Raw genomic sequence first — 20,056 nt, 5'->3', positions numbered from 1 at the left:
GCTAGGACGCAGTTATAATCAATCCACCGTGATACATTCTCATCTGGAGATGCCACCAAGAGGGACGGCCCCACTACTGACCTGGAGGGGTGCCCTCATTGCAGCTGAGCTTTGTGCTGCGTCTGTGTTGTTGCGTGTGCCTCGTCAAGGCGGGCGTTATCGCATGCATTTATTACAAATCTGAGGAGGCCGGTACTCGGGGAAGTGTGGAAATCTGCCTCGGGTCTTACAGCTGGTCAGGGTCTAGACCCAAATGTCACTGCTGTGACATGTGCTTCTGAAGCATTAAACCCATTGCTCCCTATGTCCTCACCACCCAAACGCCCGTATTTTGATCCTTCTTAATGGTGAGTGCAAATGTCTAAAAAAAAAAAATAATAATAATAGTAATAACGCATTTCTCTTTTTGGTCAAGGTGTTTCCAAAGTCACGTGATTCTTAAATCAGATATCAATTGCATTTCTGAAGAATATTATGTTTTTCTCCTAGAGTGTCACTAGTGTCCATAATTTTTTTCAGGGGTTCCTGAGAAGTTAATGAGAAAATAAAAATGTGGTCATTTACATCATAACTTAAAAACAGTTCGAGGTACTTGTGTTTTAAAGTATTCTGTTTATAAATTGCTACAGCAGTGGGTTTATTTAAAGCAAAATGTATTGCTCAGTTAATCACTCAAGGGTTTTATTCACTTTATTTGTAGTCAGATTTATTAGCTGCCACTTGCAGTGGCTTTAGGGAAGTGACAGTGGACATAGTTATCTGGAAAGTTCAGGTATGGACCTGGCTTTGACCTGCGCTGGGTTATGTATACCCCACCGCAGCCCTGAAAACCTCTTTGAACCAATTTAATAAGTGCTTTTTGGGGAGGCTGGGTCTCTCGGAACTGGGGGCGCTGGGTGGAATATGCCTTTTGTCCCTCTCGCTTTGCCAAGGCTGCACTTCTGTCTGGCAGGAAGGTGAGATCATAAAACTTTTAAAAAGATAATTAAGGAAAGCAGCAGGGCGGCTGAAGGAAGAGTTGGAGTGATGCTCAGTGGAGCAGAAGAAAGTGAGCGACCAGAAGAGTGAAGTGATGTTGATAAAAATAATGGAGCCAATGTTCAAAAATAGGAGTGAGAGGACAGGGGACAGACAGTGTCTCAGTGTGCTCAGGCTGCCATGACAAAATAACACAGCTGGGGGCTTAAGCAACAGACATTTCTGTCTCTCAGTTCTGTGGGCTGGAAGTCCCAGGTCAGGGAGCCGGCAGGGTTGATTTCTCCTGAGGCCTCTCACATGGTCCTCGTCTGTCTGTGTCGTCTGTGTCCTCCTCTTCTCTTCTTATAAGGACACCAGTCGCATTGGTTAGACTTCACCCTAATGACCTCATTTTGTGTTAATTACTTCCTTGAAGCCCCATCTCTCAACACGGTTGCATCCTGAGGTATTGGGAGGGGTAGAACTTCCACCTATGAATTTTGAGCCCACAACAGAGAATAAGGAAGGTGATACTGGTTTGTGACTTTGAAGACAAGACCTATTTGCTTGTTTTAATTGCTTTATTTTCCCAGTAGTAGTCTCTTCCAGCACACACAAATGGTTGGGCAAATGGCGGCCATTTTTTTTACATAGGTATATTCTACTGGGTATTTTTTAAAAATCCAGAACTGAATTCTATATTTAGCATGCTTCATGCTTTATTTTCACTCTCACCTCTGCAGGGCCAGCTTCAAACCTTGTCAAGTTTTGACAAGGGCAGATGAAGCTGATGGCAACCCCATTTCCAGCTAGCGCTGACCCGTCTCTGCCTTTTCTCGAGCTCTAGAATGATCGGAGTCAGATTCACTGCCTGTGCAGCATGATAAGTCTGATAAAAATGAAATTGCAATGCCACGTGGACAGCGAAGCATAGATTTTACAAGCATACCTTCTACCCGGACGGCATTAGCTGTGATTATTTCTAACAAGATACGGGTTTGGCACGGTGTTTCAGACTGTTTGTGAAAGGTAGCCAGAAGAATTTGAAGGTTTTCTCTGAGGCATTGAGCAACTAGCAAGGTTATAATTGGAATGTGCTGCAAGGATTTGAATTGTTAGAATATGTGGTCATAAAATATCAGGGTCTATAGACACGCCTGCAAGTCTTCTTGGCTAGTGCCTCGCTGTGGGCCGGCCTGCACAGAACCCGCTTTGTATAGGGTGGGAATCGACATTTGTACCCCCAAAATATGCTGAAATAAATAAATAAATAAATAAATAAAAACAAAAACACTATGTTTCAAGGTGGGCAAAGAAGGAAGGTTCCAGAGTCCTCTGCAATTAAAATGTCAGTATTCACCAATCATCGGAATCTCAAAGTACTTGTGTTTGCCTCCTTAATTTCCTGCATTACTCCATACTCTGCCTCCAGAAAGGATGCAGCGTAGTTGTCTACTTTTCTTCATCTAACGTGTTGTCATTTGCTGAAAGGGCTTTAATAGGTCCCTTCTTGGTCCTGTTTTGTGAGTTGAGTTGGAACTCTGCTCGTTGTTCTAGGAATGTGTTTCTGTTAGGGTTCCACGAAACCTGCCTGTCACCGTCTTGCATGGCGGAGCCCAAGTCTACGTCTTCCCCTCTACTCCCAAGTCGTCCCCCTGTAGGGGCCATCCCCTTTGCTTCCAAGTGTGAGGCCTCAGCCTATATTCTGAAATCCCCTCCTGAGGAATGTGGATCCCCAATGTACTTGGTGGAGCTTTTCCAAGGAATACCAGGAGCTTTTGAAATGTACTGTTTGGACACATTCCAAATCCTCCCTTGATGGGTGGTTTCAGAAGCAGGTTCTTGTGTAGAATAGTTATTGTTATCCCAGCCAAAAAAGAATGCCTATTTCTCAGAAGCACGCATACTTAATCAGTGCGGGGATCGGTGCCAGCCCCTGGAGTTTGAGAAGTCAGCTCCGAAAGTTAGTGCTCGCCCCCGTGGGCAGACGGCACCTTTCCCCTGGTTTGAGCCAGGCGTCTGCGTGACCGGCCAGTGGTGAAGTCACCTGGTGCAGACTCAGCAGGTGAGTTGGTTCGCACAGCTGCTGCTTCCGTGGCGCCTTTTAATTAAATGCTCACCTCACACGCGGTCCCCTCAAATTAAGGAACAGAGGAACCAAATGCAGATGTATAAAGAGTGAGGGAAAACGATCGTCCCCATCCCAATCCGGCGTGGTGAAATACCTTCCTCACCCCCTGCTCCTGAGGAAGGCGGCGACACTGAGGAAGGTGAGCTCCTGAGGAAGGTGACGCCCTGGGGGTTCCGAGGTGCTCACCAGTATCATTCACTCACTCACCGTAAAGGCAGTGCGGATAGGGGCGTGAGGAGATGTGTCGAGAACTTTCTCCTTGAGCAGTTTATAATCCAGTTGGCGGCAAGCTGGACGTGAACGCATGAAAGCTGTGTCACACGCATGGGCCACCCAGGAACACCCGGGGCTCCTTTCCCTTACCCCCTGCAAGCCGGCCTCACCGCAGGACCAGCCCCCATCCAGCCCCTTCCCGCCTTCCATCTCAGTCTTCCTCCAGTCCGGTGAGGAAGGCTCAGGAGATCGTAACGCCGGGTGTGTTTACACCAAGGTGAATCTGGCCCGTGGGATGCCAAGCCTTTATCTCCATGGAGGAATTCCATGAGGGTCTGAAGGAAATGAAAAAGGGGGCTGTGCTGAAGGCGAGGAAGGGAGAGCCGCTCTCCCTCTTTCTTCATGGTGACAGCAGTCTTAGGTTGATGGAACGCCACAGAAAGACTGCCTGAGTGTTCCTTTTGAGGACAGAAGCGTACACAGGCGATGTGAGAACACAAGTCGGCGTGGAGGGCACAGCAGGGCAGAGAGGAGAGAGACACTGGACCCAGCCCGAGACAGGGACTGAAGAGAGGGCAATGCAAGCGGTCCGTCCCCGGAGGCTGAGGGGTGAAAAGACACGCAGTGACCAGGAAGCCAGCCCTGGGGTGCAGAGGCGTCCCCTGGGATAAGCCCCAAGCTCCCCATTCCTCACCCATGGAGCTCCCCGATTTACGAGCTGGAGGGGTCTCCAGAAGGGAGCGGCATAGCTGTCTCTCATTCCATCGTCCCTGGCATTTCAAGATGTGAAGATGAATTCAGTTCTGGGGTGTTGGGTTTGCAGGTGATTTTAGCCACACCACTGTTTCATGCACACATTACGTATTTGGGGTTGGTGCAGGGACCTAGTCATTGCATATCCTATTTCTAAGGAAAATGCATGCCAAATTCCAAACAAGTAAAATGCATTTCTGTTGCACGAAGCCTGCGTAACAAGGAGATTTCATTTGGGTGGCGGAGGCACAGAGCAGAGAGGCCAGAGGAGCGGCAGAGGACCTGGGTGCAGGTCTTGCTGAGTGAGCCAATGCTGAGTGAGCCGGATGCCCAGAGACTTAGGCGTGTTGCCTGCAGGAGGAAGGTGTTGATTCATTTCTAAGGTCCCTTCTGCTCTTTCTAAAAACCAGCCTAAAACACAACGTGTCTTCTCTAAGAATCCCAAATACTTCTCAAATAGCAACCCCTTCACCTTTTACCCACGAATCTTCCTTCCAGTGTCCCTGTGAGGCTGCCAGGGTCAAGGGTCGTGTTAGCTCCCCGGCTTTATACATGAGGCTGGGAAAGTCTCCCTGGGAAAAGTTTTAGAGGTGAGGACTTCTCAGCTTTACTGAAGTTATCCTTTATGGCCCGTGCCTTTGTGAAATAGAACCGTTTTCACATGCCCTTGGCTTTTTTTTTTTTTTTTTTTTTTTTGAGACAGAGTCTCACTTTGTTGCCCAGGCTAGAGTGAGTGCCGTGGCGTCAGCCTCGCTCACAGCAACCTCAAACTCCTGGGCTCAAGCAATCCTACTGCCTCAGCCTCCCGAGTAGCTGGGACTATGGGCACGTGCCACCATGCCTGGCTAATTTTTATATATATATATATTAGTTGGCCAATTAATTTCTTTCTATTTTTTATAGTAGAGACGGGTCTCACTCAGGCTGGTTTTGAACTCCTGACCTTGAGCAATCCGCCTGCCTTGGCCTCCCAGAGTGCTAGGATTACAGGCGTGAGCCACCGCGCCCGGCCTATGCCCTTGGCTTTGATGTCTCAGCTGTGAGATCTTGTGAGCTCTGAGAAAGCACCCGGATGGGCACATTTGCTTACGGCAGCTTTTGCTGACGTCGTCTTCTGTCTCGAGTAGAATATCTCAGGGTGCCCCTCGCCCCACATGCCTGCAGTTTCCCTGGACTGGAAACACAGAGGATCTCCCTGTGCCCTGAGTTACCGCACAAAGTGAAGCGTAATTATCCACCATTTTACACTATGTAGGATATCTCAAAAAGTTTTAGATTTGGGCATTTTGGATTTATATTTTAAATGAAGTAGGAGATCAAGCTATTTAATACCCAAAACCTACACTGAACCTCTTCGTAAAATGAAACATTTATATATAATGAAAGTAGATCTCTTAGTTTATGGAATGTATAAGCTTGGTATCTTATTTATCAGGCTTCCTTTTAGTGGTCGTGTCTCTATTTAGACAGAACATACGATGTTTTAGAAAATACTTTTGTAATCTGCTGATTAGAATATGTCTCTGACCTGGAAATGAAGAGTCACACTGCTTGAAAGATATTCATCTTTTTTTTTTTTTTTTTTTTTTTGTTAGCGGGATGAAAGACAGCTGGAATAATGTGAAAATCAACAGTTCCTCTGATTGTGGAAATAATATTCTTTGGAGAAAATTTAGGCACTTTTAAAGTTAAATATTATGTTCATTACTGTTAGCTCTGGGAATCTGCCCAAACAAATCATTTTTCCAACAGTGTTTATATTCAGCCAACATAGGCAGTCAGCCATTGAATTGGGCACTCTTTTTTTCTCTTAAAGACCTAATTTGACCAGTAAGAATTTGGTTATGCAATTATATGCTGACCAATTAGGAGATGAAAGCCCTGGATTTGGATAGTTTGGTATCTTATTTACCATTTGTGAGTGTGCAGTTCAGAGGCACTAAGTACGTTTGCATGATTATGTGGCCACCACTACCTCCCTCTCCAGAACTCTTTTCACCTTGCAAAACTGGAGTTCCACATCCATAGAATAACTCCCTACTCGCTCTCCCCCAGGCCCTGGCCACCACCATTCCCCTTTCTGTCTCTATGAATTCAACGACCCTAGGTGCCTCGTGTAAGTGGGTACATGCAGTATTTGTCCTGGTGTGTCTGGCCTAGTTCATTGAGTACTATATTTTCATGGTTCATTCATGTTGCAGTATCCGTCAGAATTTCATTTCTTTTTCGTGGCTGAATAAAATTCCATTCCATGCATATAACACATTTTGTTTATCCATTCATCTGTTGATGGCCATTTGGTTTGTTTCCACCTTTTTCATTCTTTTAAATGTCTGTGTAGTATCCTTTTCTATGGTTTTTTAATATAAATCAGTTTCCTGTTGACGAGCTTTCATTTTTTTCCATGCTTCAGTAAATAATTGTGAATATAAACCATTACATGCATGTGCAACTATATTTGTTAGATTTATTAATATGGATTTGCTGAAAAGGAATGTTTCAGGCATATTAAATTTTGGAATGTTGCTAAATTGCTGTCTATGGAGATTGGACCAATTTACATCTCCTGTAGAGAGAATCTGCTTCCCAAACCCTCACCAGCACAGTGTGTTAACTAATTCCTCCATCTTTGCTCATCTCTTTGTGGAAAGTGGTGTCTCAGTATAGTTTTAATTTATATTTCTCTTAATTTAAGTGAATTCAATGCTTCAGGGCCATTGTATCTCTTTTACTGTGACTATCTATTCATATCCTTTGTTCCTTTCTCAATTGGGCTGTTGGGTTTTTTTTCCCTCCCTCTTCTTTATATTGGCTGTTGTTGAAAAATTTGCTTTTGTTTGGCATCCTTAGCTCAGCCTGTGGGAGCCTTTTGGAGCCTTGCTGTGAAACAGGAGCTTTGTCTGAGAATAGTAAAACCTGCTTTTCAACACCATTGATCAAATACTGGCTCAGCGACAGTACATTTTATTAAGAGGACAGTCTGATGCTGTAGGAGGCTTTATTGAAGTGGTTGATATTCAGAAGAAAGAATACCTTTGTGAGAACGTTATAAAAATTTTTATTCCCATGACACGTCTTAATGTTAACATTTACTCAAGTTATCTCTTAAAAGTTGGATGTCTAAACTCAAAAGATAATATAGAACTTGGTATGAACTGAAAAAACAACTGCAAAATAGCATCTTGTTGGGTTTCATTTTGCTAACCCCACATAGCTAACTGCATACTGGAAACCTCAAAACTCAACATGCCTCACCCCGAACTCATTCCTTTGACCCGCAAAGCAACTCCTCAGTTCTGGCATTTGCTGTCTTGATTTTTCCAAGATCTCTCTCCACTCTCTTCTGCTGTGGTCTGGATGTTTGTATGCCCCCCATTTCTTATATTGAAACCTAACCCCCACGATGACAGCATTGGAAGGTGAGACCTTTGGGAGGTGATCAGGTCATGAGAGCGGAGCCCCCAAGAGTGGGATTAGTGCCCTCCTGGAAGGGCATCTGTGAGCCAGGACGCAGGAGCCCACCAGGCGTTGACTCTACTGGTGCCTGATCTTAGACTTCCAGACTCCAGAACGGTCAGAACTAAATTTCTGTTGTTTATGAGCCACCCAGTCTGTGGTACTTTGTTATAGCAGCTGGAACAGACTAAGACAGTCGCCGATGGCTTCTGTCCACTAACTGTCCCTCCAGTGTGCCCACCGCCCTGTGCCCCCTTGAACACCCCATGTCTGGACCCCCTTCCATGCTCCTCTAGGTTACCGCAGCTGCCCCCAGACTCGTCCCATTCAGTAGTTCTCTGACCTGTCACCAAGAGTAGTTCATAAAATGCAAATCTCTGGTTCTATGAAATCCCACCTCTGGGTCAAAATCCCTTGTCGCCTCCCTGCTATTGCCCTTAGGATAATCTCAAACTCCTTGACATGGTGCCCAGGGGCCAGCACGCCCTGGCCTGTCCCTCTTACCCCTCTGTTTCCTCACTCACCGCCCCCTCCTTCCTACACTCTGCTCTTCCCATAGTGCTCCTTCAAATCCTTAAACTCAGGGTGCACACTTGTTCCAGGACCTTTGAAACTTCTTTTCCCTCTGGAATATTCTCCCCTGTTCTACCCCACACCACTGTCTTCACCTGGACAACTCCTACTCCCTCTTCCTCTAGCAAGTCTTGCCCGACACTCCCCATATCTGGGTTAGTGGCTCCTCCTAGAATCCTGCATGTCCCTGGTCTTACACAATCACCCTAAACTGTCCACGCACAGACAGACACTCCCCACAGGCTGTGGGTGCCCAGGGCGCAGGACCACGTCTGCCTTGTTTCCCATAATCGCCCAGCATCTGACATGGTTACTGCTCATAAATACCTGTTGGTGAATGGCTGCTGAAAGATTTTTAAAGAACTGGCTGGGTGCAGTGGCTCAGGCCTATAATCTTAGCTCTCTGGGAGGCCGAGGCGGGAGGATCGCTCAAGGTCAGGAGTTCACAACCAGCTTGAGCAAGAATAAGACCCTGTCTATATTAAAAATAGAAAGAAATTAATCAGCCAGCTAAAAATATATAGAAAAAACTAGCTGGGTATAGTGGCGCATGCCTATACTCCCAGCTACTTGGGAGGCTGAGGCAGGAGGATCGCCTGAGCCCAGGAGTTTGAGGTTGCTGTGAGCTGACACCATGGCACTCTAGCCCCGGCAACAAAGTGAGACTCTGTCTCAAAAAAGAAAGGAAGATGGTTAAAGAACTGAAGGTGAATGTCTTCCAGGAACTAGACACTGCTATGTACGAGTGAGTCGTGATAACATTACATATTCAGAGTCCCCGGATGAGACCCTGAGTGTCTTCCCTGTATGGCAAGAAGAGAAAGCTAAGCTGGCTGCGGTTTTATTGCCCGATATCCCACCAGCCTTGTGAGAAAAACACTGAAGGGAAATGAGCCCTGCTCAAGGTCAGGACCGGGCAGAGTCCCAGGCAGGACAGGAGTTCCCTGAGGGGGCAGGGCCACATGGCCAGAGCTCCAGGTATGGGCGGGTGAGGAGTGGATGGCTTTTGAGGGCAGCAGCATCTTTTAAATTGCCTTCGAGGGCAGCGTCTGAGAACCTCTGCCATCCTTTCTTTGCATTACATTCCTGTCCCTCTCTTACAGATTTAAGTGTGGTTCGGGGCTGATTCCGGACAAGAAAACCTGAGCTTGCAAAATGCAGCCATCATTTGGGACTTAGGGTCTGATCAGCACACAGTACAGTAAAAACAACAAAGGCCATATTTTAGCGGCTCTGTCTAAAGTAAGCAAGCAAACCTTGAGCTTACGACACTTTCAGAGGACTTCCCTTTTTGTTCCTCTTTTCTCCTGGAAAATTCACAGAGATGTTGTAGTCATAAGAAAATTCTCCTCCACTGGGCTTCACGCTGCAAATTAGTGAGCCCAGCCTCCCAAGGACCAGCTGTTTTGTATTATTACTTCATTCCCTCCCTCCATGCATTGACCAGACTAGCTTCCACAGCACAGCCAATAAGGAAAAAGAGCAAGGGTCGGAATCGCTAGCATCTTGTGTGCTGCTTGTGTGACCACGGGCAACGTTCTTTGAGAAAACCTGTTCAAGAGGTAAATACGCTTCTCAGTCAATAGCATCAAGAGGACAAAATAATCATCCCACAACGAACTCCGCAGAATATCAGATTTGGGAGATTTGGGGTGGGTAGGGAGGGTGGGCAGGTGGGTTGGTGGGTTGTTTTTTGTTTTGTTTTTGAGAAGAAAACTCTTCCACGAAGAGCAGCAGTGAATGAGACTCGCACTCCGAATGAGGCTGTAGTACAGCAAACATAGAAAGCTACCTGTGCAGGAGGAGGAAACAGTGGTGATGACCACAGGGTCGTGGTGATGACCACAGTGTCATGGTAGTGACAGGCGCTAATACTCACTGAGTGTTCACGCAAGCCAAGCACTCTGCTAAATACTTTACGTGGATTCTTATATTTAACCCCCACAGCGGTTTATGAAGTCCGTAGGATACGTAGCCCCATTTGCAGTGATGACTGAGGCCCAGAGCACTCCCTGGCACTCAAGTCCAGGTTCTTGGTAGTCGGTGGAGAGCTGGACTTCAACCGCGTGCTCCCAGCCCCGCGATCTGGCTGCACCAGTGTGCAGGAGGTATGAGTCCAGCCCTGTTCTCCAGAGCTGTGTGACCTCGTGTAGATTCCTTAAGTCTCTGTGTTTTAGAGCAACATGAGGCATATGGGGTGGTGGTGAGGGTTAAATGAAATAAGGAGACCATCTATTAGCCAGGGTAACATTAAGCACTGTAATAAACAAAGCCCAACATTTTGGTGGCTTGACCCAATAAAAGTTTACTGCCCGGGTAGCAGCGCAGTGCAGATGCGGCTGGTTGGTGGAGGTGCTGCTGGTGGGGGTGGCTCTGCTCCACGAAGTCTGCAGGGACCCAGGCTAACGAAGGCTTTGCGTCCTCTACGTATGATCTCCAGGGCCACTTGGGCCTTGCCATCCCACCCACGGACCAGGGAGGAGCGTTGGCAGGGGTGGTCCCAGGTACAGTGAGGCCTAAAGAGAGTGTAATTTGGGGGACACTCTTTAAGGAAAGAATACAAAATGGCCTGTGGCCAGTTTGCTACAGCCTCTCCCAGGGAGGGACCCTGCAGCCTAGCTAGGTCATTAGCTTCAGGGCAAACTTGCCTCTGTCGTTCACGTTCCATTGACTGGACCTTGGGGACACGGCCACGTGTGGCTCCGAGGTGCTGGGCAACACTGTCTAGACTGCCTGAGCTAGACGACTGCTAGCAGCCGCTGCCACGTATATGCAAAGTGCTTCCGACAGTGCCTGGCAAGTGGCAAGAGCGAGGAAGTGTCAGCTACTGTTCCTCTGTTTACAGTGCCGTGTGAGAATTTCCCCCGAGACCAGCTGTGCCCCGACAGCTACTTGTCACTGCCATTTTCACCACTGTGCTCCAGGCAACTTAGTGTGTGCCTGGGCCAGGGCCAGGGCCAGGGCCCCTGTGCTCTCAGAAACGAATGGAAGCACTAGGAAAGATGGAGTTTTTAACAGTCCATGCATGATCTGATTTGCTACACAGACAGCAATGAACCTGCTGTCATGAAGGGTCATGAACAGAGTGTCCCCCAAGCTTGGTCCACCATGGCAGCTCCGGCTCCTAACCTGGTGCTTTGTACCTGCAGAATCACAGCTCCTTACCTTGCACGGAAGGACAGAGTGCCGCAGGATCAGTTCCGTTACATTTGCAATTCAAGGCAGCGGTTTTCAACTGTGTCTTTTACACGGGCCACTATATTCTTATTAATGGTTTTAGTTGATCCACTATTAACTAGTCTGTGACTAGCATCAGTACTGTTCTTTGCAACAGTGTGTTATGAACATTATCAATGTTCATAACATTGCCCTTGCCCTTGTCAGCACATTCCCCGCAAGGCCTGTCTGCAAATAGCAGAAAGCGCACACTTCTCAAGAGGGCCGATGTCGTTTCACGGGTGTCAAATGCTCGATGCCAGTTTCTGCCAATGACATTCTCGGCCCAGGACCTGACACCATGTGCAGCCCTCCCCTCACACCCCTGCATTATACTCTTGCACCATAAATAAGAATTTACCTAGAAAATCCATCTTCTTGCTAGAGGGAGAGACGGCAGCTGATCTTACTTTTTAAGGCCCTCCCTAGGTGCTTTCCCGTAGAAGCCCCCACACAGCTGCAGACCAGCCCTACTCGCAGCCCGTGTTTACTCAGCTTCAGGGTGAAGGCACTGAAGATGCCAGCAACAGATCTAGCTGGGAAACCAGATCACTTACGTTCCAGGCACTGTGTGAGGTGCAGGCGCCTGGGAGTGAGGCACGCTTCCCCGATGGGTGGCAGGTGGTGGGTTTGTTTAGTATTTTAGGCTTCTTGATTTTTTATTTTTAACAAGTAACAAGGAGTTACAACAAAATGTCCTTCTTCTCAGTTATCAAGTGACTGGCTTGCTTTGGAGTCAGAGCCCATTGTTGCCAATGAGGGGTATTCTTGTCAGTCTTACAGTTTTGAAGTAAAGATGTATTCCTGGCACTGTAAATTCCAACTCAGGGAAGTTTTCTAATGGAAACTCTGTTATGAAGATACGAGGGGCTGAGACTGCTCCACAAAAGCACCTTTGACCAAAGCTGTGCAGAACTACAACTAAAAAGACCCTGGGTGGGCTCATGTCAGCTGGTGAGAACTGGAAACATATCTTCGTACAGTGTGAAGGGAACTTCAGCTTTTCAAAGGGCTACCGTAAAAGGAGGCATTACGCGCACCCTGCCAGGGCTCCAGAGGGCAGAGTTAGAGTGGAGGCTCGAGGGGGAGGTCGTCTTCCTCAGCACAGTGGGGCTTTCTGTTGCAATGGCAACAGGACGCGGTGGAGGAGACTCATGCAGGACTGGCCGGCGTGACTCCGAAGCCACCTTCCAGGCCCCAGCTTCTGTGATCTTGGAACCACACGTGCCCCTCAGTTCCCCGAGTGCAGCCCCACGACCGAATCCAAATTTCACAGACAAATCCCTTTATTAATAGGATTTGTTCGGTAAAATTTGGATTCAGCCAAAAGGCCACACTCAAGGATCCGGAAGGCCACGTGTGGCCCTGAGGCCACGGGTTCCCCAGCCCTGCAAGCAGTGGTTGGGTCCCACGCATCTGTAATCGGGGGCCTGTCTCTCAGGACTGCAGATGGGGAGTGTTGAAGTTTCCTGCTCTTCATTGAACAACGACAGTGAGAAAAGAGTGAAATGAATACGGAGGGCTCTTTTCTTACTCGCTTTGCAAAATTGGAGTCTCTGAGTACAGAGGAATAAATAGCACTAATCTTTGGAAACAGAAGACTAGGATTTTAATAGTTAGCAGGCAATGGGTTCCACCCCCCCAAAATCTCCTTGGAGGTATGGAGAAAATAGCTTGTCACTATGGCTTACACTTTAGACCAAAGGGCAGGTTAAATGTTAAAATGACATCAGGACACGGCTACAAAGTATTTGCTTTAATTACTGTTAAGCAGGTAGGTTGGTTTGGCTCAGAGTTCTCCATCCCCAGGGGACACTTGGAACATCTGGAGATGCTTGGATTGTAACGACTGTGTGTGAAGCTGCTACTGGCACCTAGTGGGTAGGGGCTGGAGATGCTGCTAAACGTCCCACAGTGCACAGGACAGCCCCAAACAAAGAATTATGATCTCCAAAATGTCAGTCGTGCCACAGTTGAGAAACCTTGGTAACCTCAGGACACTGAAGACACATAGTACTCTCTCATTCGTTTTTGGAAAACTACAAAAAAAAAAAGTTAGAATTATTTATTGTGCATAGCTGACCTTCTGATTTTACTCCTAGAAAAACAAAGAAAGACGTGATCTTTGAACACACCTACATCAAAGATTATTTTGTTTTTCATGTTTGGCTTAAACAGATCCAAGCGACAAATCCCATTTAGCTGGGTTTGACGTTAACATCAGCACCACCAGGCCTTGGTTTTTAAACCCGTTATTATTTCTGACTTATTTTTAGATCATTAATTACACTGATAACTTGGAATGGCTCGTGTCAGGATGGGGAGCAGATGACAGGGGCCAGCTTGGCAGGTGGCCCTGGAAGGCCACGGTTTTCAGTTCAAGCAGATGCAATCTCGAGGTCGGCTGAGGTTTTCCCCTTCGAGATAAAAATATAATGTCGGTCACATATTTCCAGCTGTATCTGGTATGCATTTTCACATTTATAATCAACCAGAGTTTGTGAAATAGACGGTTCTGATTCCTCTTACCAAACACTGCCGAAAAAAATGACAAAGGTGGTAAAGGGCAGAGACATGCAGAAAGGTATTAATTAGTGTATCGATTTGCAATTGGGAGCAAAGGATTTAACTCTTTGAGAAGGGGGAGGATGGTGAGAAGAGATAGAAACCCAAATCGGTCACCTTTCCCCAGAGGGAAAAGCTGAAGGGGGAGAAACTGGGAAAGGGGGAGGCTGCCGTGAGCCGGAGGGAGGAAGGGGTGGCCCCTTATTTCAAGCGTCGGGCCCCTCATAGCATGTGCCTTGTCCATTCCTGGGCTTCATTTTTAAAGAAGGACTTGAGGTGTGTGGAGAGCTACAAGCGTGACCTTACAGGTTGATATGGTTCCCGAGAGACCCGGAGGAATCAGGGAATTCATTCTGGAAGAGAAGCCCCTCAGGGTGGTCTTTGAGGAAATAAGGGTTTACGGGCAGGCTACGTATTGGTTTCCTCTTGCTGCCAGAACAACTCGCCACCAACCTAGTAGCCAACAGCGCCACGAATGCATTGTTGTCTTATTGTTCTGGGGGTCAGGCGTCCAAAATGGGTTTCACTGCGCTGAGTTCAGGGGCTCAGCAGGATTGCGTTTCTTCCGGGGCTTTAGGGGGGAAAAGCTAGTTCTTGCCTTTCCCGCCTTCGGGACGCTGCCTGCGCGCCTGGGCTTCTGGCCCTTCCTCTGTCTTCGAAACCTGCGGTCACGTCACCCCAACCTCCGTTTTGGTCGGCGCATCTCCTCTGCCCCTCCTGCCTCTCTCTTTCCCTCGTGAGGAGCCCTGTGGCCACGGAGGGCCCACGCAGGTGATCCTGCCCGCAGGTGCTGTTACTCCCAGTGTACAGGTAGGAAGGTGTGGCTCAGGGACCCTGCCGTTTCCGGCGTCTCTTCCCTCTTAAGAACGGAGAGTAATGGCATCATCTGTATCTGTTCAGGGTTTCCAATCACTCCAGTAAGGGTCAGTCATGAATGACAGAAAAATCTGAGCTCTTAAAAAATGATTATTTCCTTTTCTGGCCTATTTCTTTATGAATGCAGTTCATAAAGTTGCTGGGCTGTGACATTAAAGCTGAGAAACAAATCATACCCAAAAGCCTAACCACGGAAGCCAGGGACGGCGGCGGGGGGTGGGGGGGAGGCCCCTGAAGAGGACTGGAGGGGAGGCAACGGGATGTGCAAGGGCCCTGTGCGGGGCGGGGGCGTGTGTTTGAGGAAATGGAAGTGGTGGGGAGCCGGGTGCCTGGGGGAGAAGGAGGCAGTGGGGGTCGAGGCGGGAAGGACGCAGGGTCAGGCTTAGACGAGGTGGCACTGCTGCCACGTCTCCTACAGGGGGCGCCCTGATCCCTCTCTGCCAGGCAGGGAAGGAGGGAATCCTTGGCCATGGAGTGGTCAGTGCAGTTAGGAAACAGCGGGTGATTGAAGAGGGGTTTCTAAGGACTTGGTTAGGATTTAAAGGTTTTAGGAATGACCACCATGTCTCTGGCACAGGAGGCACGATTTCCCGAGGTGGAAAACCCTGGATTTCTTTGTGTTTTGTCAAACGTGGTAGCAGAGTGTGAGAAAGAATAGAGTGAAGTCTTGGAAATGTTGGATTTGTGGTTTCTTTTTGACATCCAATTGAAGATGTCGAGTAACTACTGTAAATTATGATCCAGAGCTTGCGAGAGAGCTCTAGATTAGAGGTGTGGATTTGGGACCAGGTGGCATATTGGTTTCCTACGGCTGCTGTCACAAAGAGCTGCAAACAGTGGCTCGAACAGCAGGAACTCACCGTTTCACGGTTCAGGAGGAGGAAGTCTGGGGGAGGTGACCGCAGGCAGGTTCCTCTGAGGGCCACAGGGGGTCTGTCCCAGCCCCCTCCTAGGTTCTGGTGGCCTGGGGCGTTCCCCGGCTTGTAGACGGCCGTCCCTCGCTGTGCCATCACACTGTCTTCCCTCTGCACGCGTCTGCCTTTGTGTCCAGATTCCCCCTTTTTATAGGACACCAGCCATGCTGGACTGGGCCCCACTTGCATCACCTAATCTTAACTTTATCATCTGCAAAGACCCTGTTTCTAAATAAGGTCACTTTGACAGGTACTTGTGGTTAGGACATTGGCATCTTTTGGAGGACACAGTTCAACCTGTAGCAGATGGCGGTGCAGCTGCGAGCCTGGGAGAGCTCACCTCGAGAGAGAGTGGGGGTGGGAAGGGAAGAGGCCAGGGGCCCAGCCTTGCAGGACAGTGTCAGATAATATGATACTGGTCAAGTAGGGGAGGGGAGGCTGGAAGGAGAGAGGGATGGGCCAGGGGCAGAGAAACAGAGCAGGGCATGTCAGCACGCAGAGGAGGAGAGGTTTAATGAAGCAGGGGTGGTCGCTAGTATCAAGCCCTGCTGAAAGGTCAAGTGAGTGGCAGTCATTTGCAGGCTAAGCTGTGCCCGTTGGATTTCGCAGCATAGGCGTCACTGGTGTCCTCTGCATGAGCTGCTTTGCCATAGCCGGGCCCAGCGGGAGGGGGGAAACGGAGGCAGGCTTTGTGCCTCGCCCCACCTGTTCAAGAGAAGAGCTGGTGGGCTGGTGGCCAGGGAGGAGCGTGGGGTTCAGGGAGGCAGAGCCTTTTAAAACGGAGAAATTTTAGTCCATTTAGATGCCGATGAGCAGGTTAGAGTTGAGAGGAGGTGGTCACATGTTCGGACACACGGAGGGAAAAGTCACCGTGGAAGATGACCAGGATGGAAGGACGGCGGGTGGGGGATGGCTTGGAGTGGAGACGGCTCCTCCACTCTCACCGCGGGAGGGAGGGATGGGACACGGTGGATGTAAGTGGATTCACAGGTGTGGCTGGGAGTGGAGTTTCCGTCTGACGACACCTGTTGCCTCTGAGAAGTGGGATGGGAGTGCCGGGACGTCCGAGCTGGTGTCGGCGGTCGGAGGTTCGAGGAGGTGGAGAAAGTGTGACGCAGTCGCTGCAGAGAGTAGGACGCTGAGTTAGCCAGAGACAGGCAGGACAGCAGGGCGGGGTGACATCCTCGTCCAGGGCGGCGATCACGAACGTCTCTTCCGCGCCCACGCTGACGTTTGCTGGAGTAGGCCAGCGGCAGACACGGCGGGAGCCGAATGTATCCAGGTGGGCGGGAGCGCAGGATGTTGGCAGGGATGTTGTTCAGTGATGGCCGTGGGTCAGGAGGGGAGTGGAGGAAGGAGCAGCCCGGTGGGCTGGAGAAAGCGAAGGAGTCCGTGACAGGGCAGTCCTGGGGCACAGTCAAGTAGCAGAGGTGACCACGGGACAAGGGAGCAGGGGAGAGGCTGCTGCAGAGATTTGGATGGCGACTTTGGAAGGTGAGGCTCAGGGTGTGACTTTTTGGAAGGACACTGGGATCAGGGATCATGGGAGGCGAGGAGGTGGGGAGACGGAGTGGCCAGAGTGGCTCACGTGGACGTTGAGCTCACCAGAGGGGACAGTGGGGCCAGAGGTGGACGGCTATGCTGTGAGCCAGGGTCCGAAGGTCCCTCGTGGCAGAGGGGCAGTGACTGGGGGTCAGCAACATGCGACAGCAAAGGCAGGGTCAGGTGCACGTTTGAGGCGCGAGCTTCAAAAACGCAGTGTCATAGCTTTCTTCCCCTGTCACACGAAGTCATTTACAAGAAGGGGTCTAAGGTCATCGTCACTTAGTTATCCATCCCTTCATTCAGTAGCTCAGCCTTGCCCTATGCCTGTGACGGAAAAGGCTCTCAAAATTGCTGAATATATTGAACGACAAGTACATACCGAATTCCTAGGCAGGCGTGCAGACACGGGGCCAATGAAAAAGTCTCTCCTCTCAGGGTATTCATTGTCATCGGCAAGACTGGCACATTAACAAAGGAATTCCAATCAGAGATAAATGTCACAGTAGCTCTGTAGTCCTTGGGGAGGGACAGAGTGACGTACTTCGGAGGAAGGAGTAGAGGAGCTGGAGATGGGCATGAAAGCATGGTGGGCTTGAGGAAGTGACGCAAGGCACAGGTGGAGGGTATTTGTACTGTCTCTGAAACCCCCAGTCCCTCCCTGTTGCACTGACCAGACTACGAGAATAAGGAGCCAACGGTTTCCCCAGTTCACCCAGTCCCAGAGTCTCCCTTGAAGAAGACCACCCCAAGTCTTGTCTGGCTTGAGGAGGGGTAGGGCATCTGTCACACCTGTAACCCAGCCCCAGGGGCCACCTGCAGTACTCGCTGAAGAAGATAATGTCCTATTTGCTGCTGCTCTGCATCCTTGTTCTCCAGCCACGGACTCGGGAACCCACAGCCCGCCTTCCCAACACACAGTTATATGCCATGGTGCTATAGAATTAAAGTCACTGGCCGTCTGCTCCTGGAACCTTTGCTTCTGCTGCTCCCAGAGATGGTACAGCTAAATATTCTTCCTTTTCTGGACAAGGGGGAGGACGGACTAAATCACTGCCTTTGCTGCTTCTGGCAAATTCTGCCTGTGAGCTCAGGTGCGGGTGTGGGGGTAGATTTAGTTCCCTGAGGCTGTTGGTTCAGCCTTCAAAACGACAGCATTGGCACATTTATTCGAAATCTCATTCATCTGGTTTTCGATGGTTCCATTTGCAGTGTTTTCCCCACACCGGTCTATAAATGTGCGTGTGTATGTGCATGTGTCGTGTGTGTTTTTGCACCTATGCATAAATCATTAGGTGTACATAGATAGATAGGTAGGGGATTGCCTACGTCAAGTAACTCAGGGTAAGCACTGAATTAAGTCGTTTTGATGTTGCAGTAATAGAAATCCCGAACTAAGCACAGCTTCTCTGACACCAGTAACAATTTCATTACCGAGCCTTGAGATAACCGAACATTTACAAGGGAAGGTGGTAAGGAAGTTGACAATTGAAATAATGAATGGGCGGTACACAGGCAGCGCGTACCTTCACGAGGAGCCTGAATTAAGTAGGCTGTCGTGCCACGTACCACGTAATGTATAATTTTTCCTTGAAAGCATGTAGGGGCTTAGATAACAACTAGCTGTTGAAAAAAAACTGCAGATTTAAAAAAAATAATAGAGTTAGGATTAGAATCTTCATTATGTATTCAGTTCTTTACATGCTATATGGGTATTTAATTAACACAGGTTTAATTGCTTATTATGCATTCCAAGCAATATTGGATTGAGACAGAATATTATTATAATTAATAGGACTGTAGAAGATCAGCCCTTTTTAGCTAATGCAAAATATTTGCAAAAAATATTTGGCTTTACATTTATGTCAGCTATTATCCATTATATTAATGACTTTTAAAAATACCTTCTGTTTAGTTTGATTTATAAACTCACTCAATAGAATATTAGAGACATGCAAAAAATATGAGAAAAAGCACAACGTACATTTGTGAACACAGAACTCCTTAAACAAAACCCACACAGCTGAAGCCCTTCCTCAGTCATACTCCCTCTCCACCTCCCTCTCTCCAGGCATCATTTTGAACATTTATAGCATAAATATATCCACATAGACAATATTTATTACTTTTGCTTTTTAAATATGAAAGTTGACTCTTGTCTCCTTTCATGGTCCCGGGTGGGCAGTCCTGGGCTCTGGTCTGTCCTCAAGGGTGTTCAGGGACCTGGGTTCCTTCCTAGGACAGCACTTGTGTTTTTGGAAGAAAAACACTGCTTTTAAAAATCCCCAAAGCATCATGGGCCAATATTTTATAAATTACAAAAATAAAAATGAATTATTAGGAAGGTGGAATTAAAAAACAGATACACAAAATACTGCTCTGCAGACCTAAGTCAGGAAAGAATTAGGAGTAGAAGCTCGATTTCTTGTACCAACAGAATCTGTGCACTTTAACAGGGACCGTTTATATCAACGTTTAAAGTTGTTAACATGGCAGATATGCTACTTCTTGCTTGTTAAATTTCTCTCATCTAGGTTGGATGGAGCACTGTACATCCATTTGTTCTCAGGCTGTGTGGTTCTCTAGGTTTCGGTTTTCTTAACTCACTCTCCACGCAGGGGTGCGGTGCTCCTCTCAGGGAGTGGATGGGAACCGATGAAATGGGATCTCCCCTTCTCGAAGGTGTCCCTTCCTTCAGGGGTTCCTGAGGGTGTCCTCCTGGAACTGGTAGTGGGCAATACAGACATTGCCCCACGAAGAGTTTGGAATGCATCAGAACAGTGCATTGGTTAAATCAATTCCAAGACTACTCTGAAAATTTACTTCCCACACTATTTATCATCCTAAATTATGTTCGGTC

This window comes from Microcebus murinus, chromosome 13, assembly GCF_040939455.1.
Source record: "Microcebus murinus isolate Inina chromosome 13, M.murinus_Inina_mat1.0, whole genome shotgun sequence".
Lineage (NCBI taxonomy): Eukaryota > Metazoa > Chordata > Mammalia > Primates > Cheirogaleidae > Microcebus > Microcebus murinus.
This window is presented reverse-complemented; position numbering follows the sequence as displayed.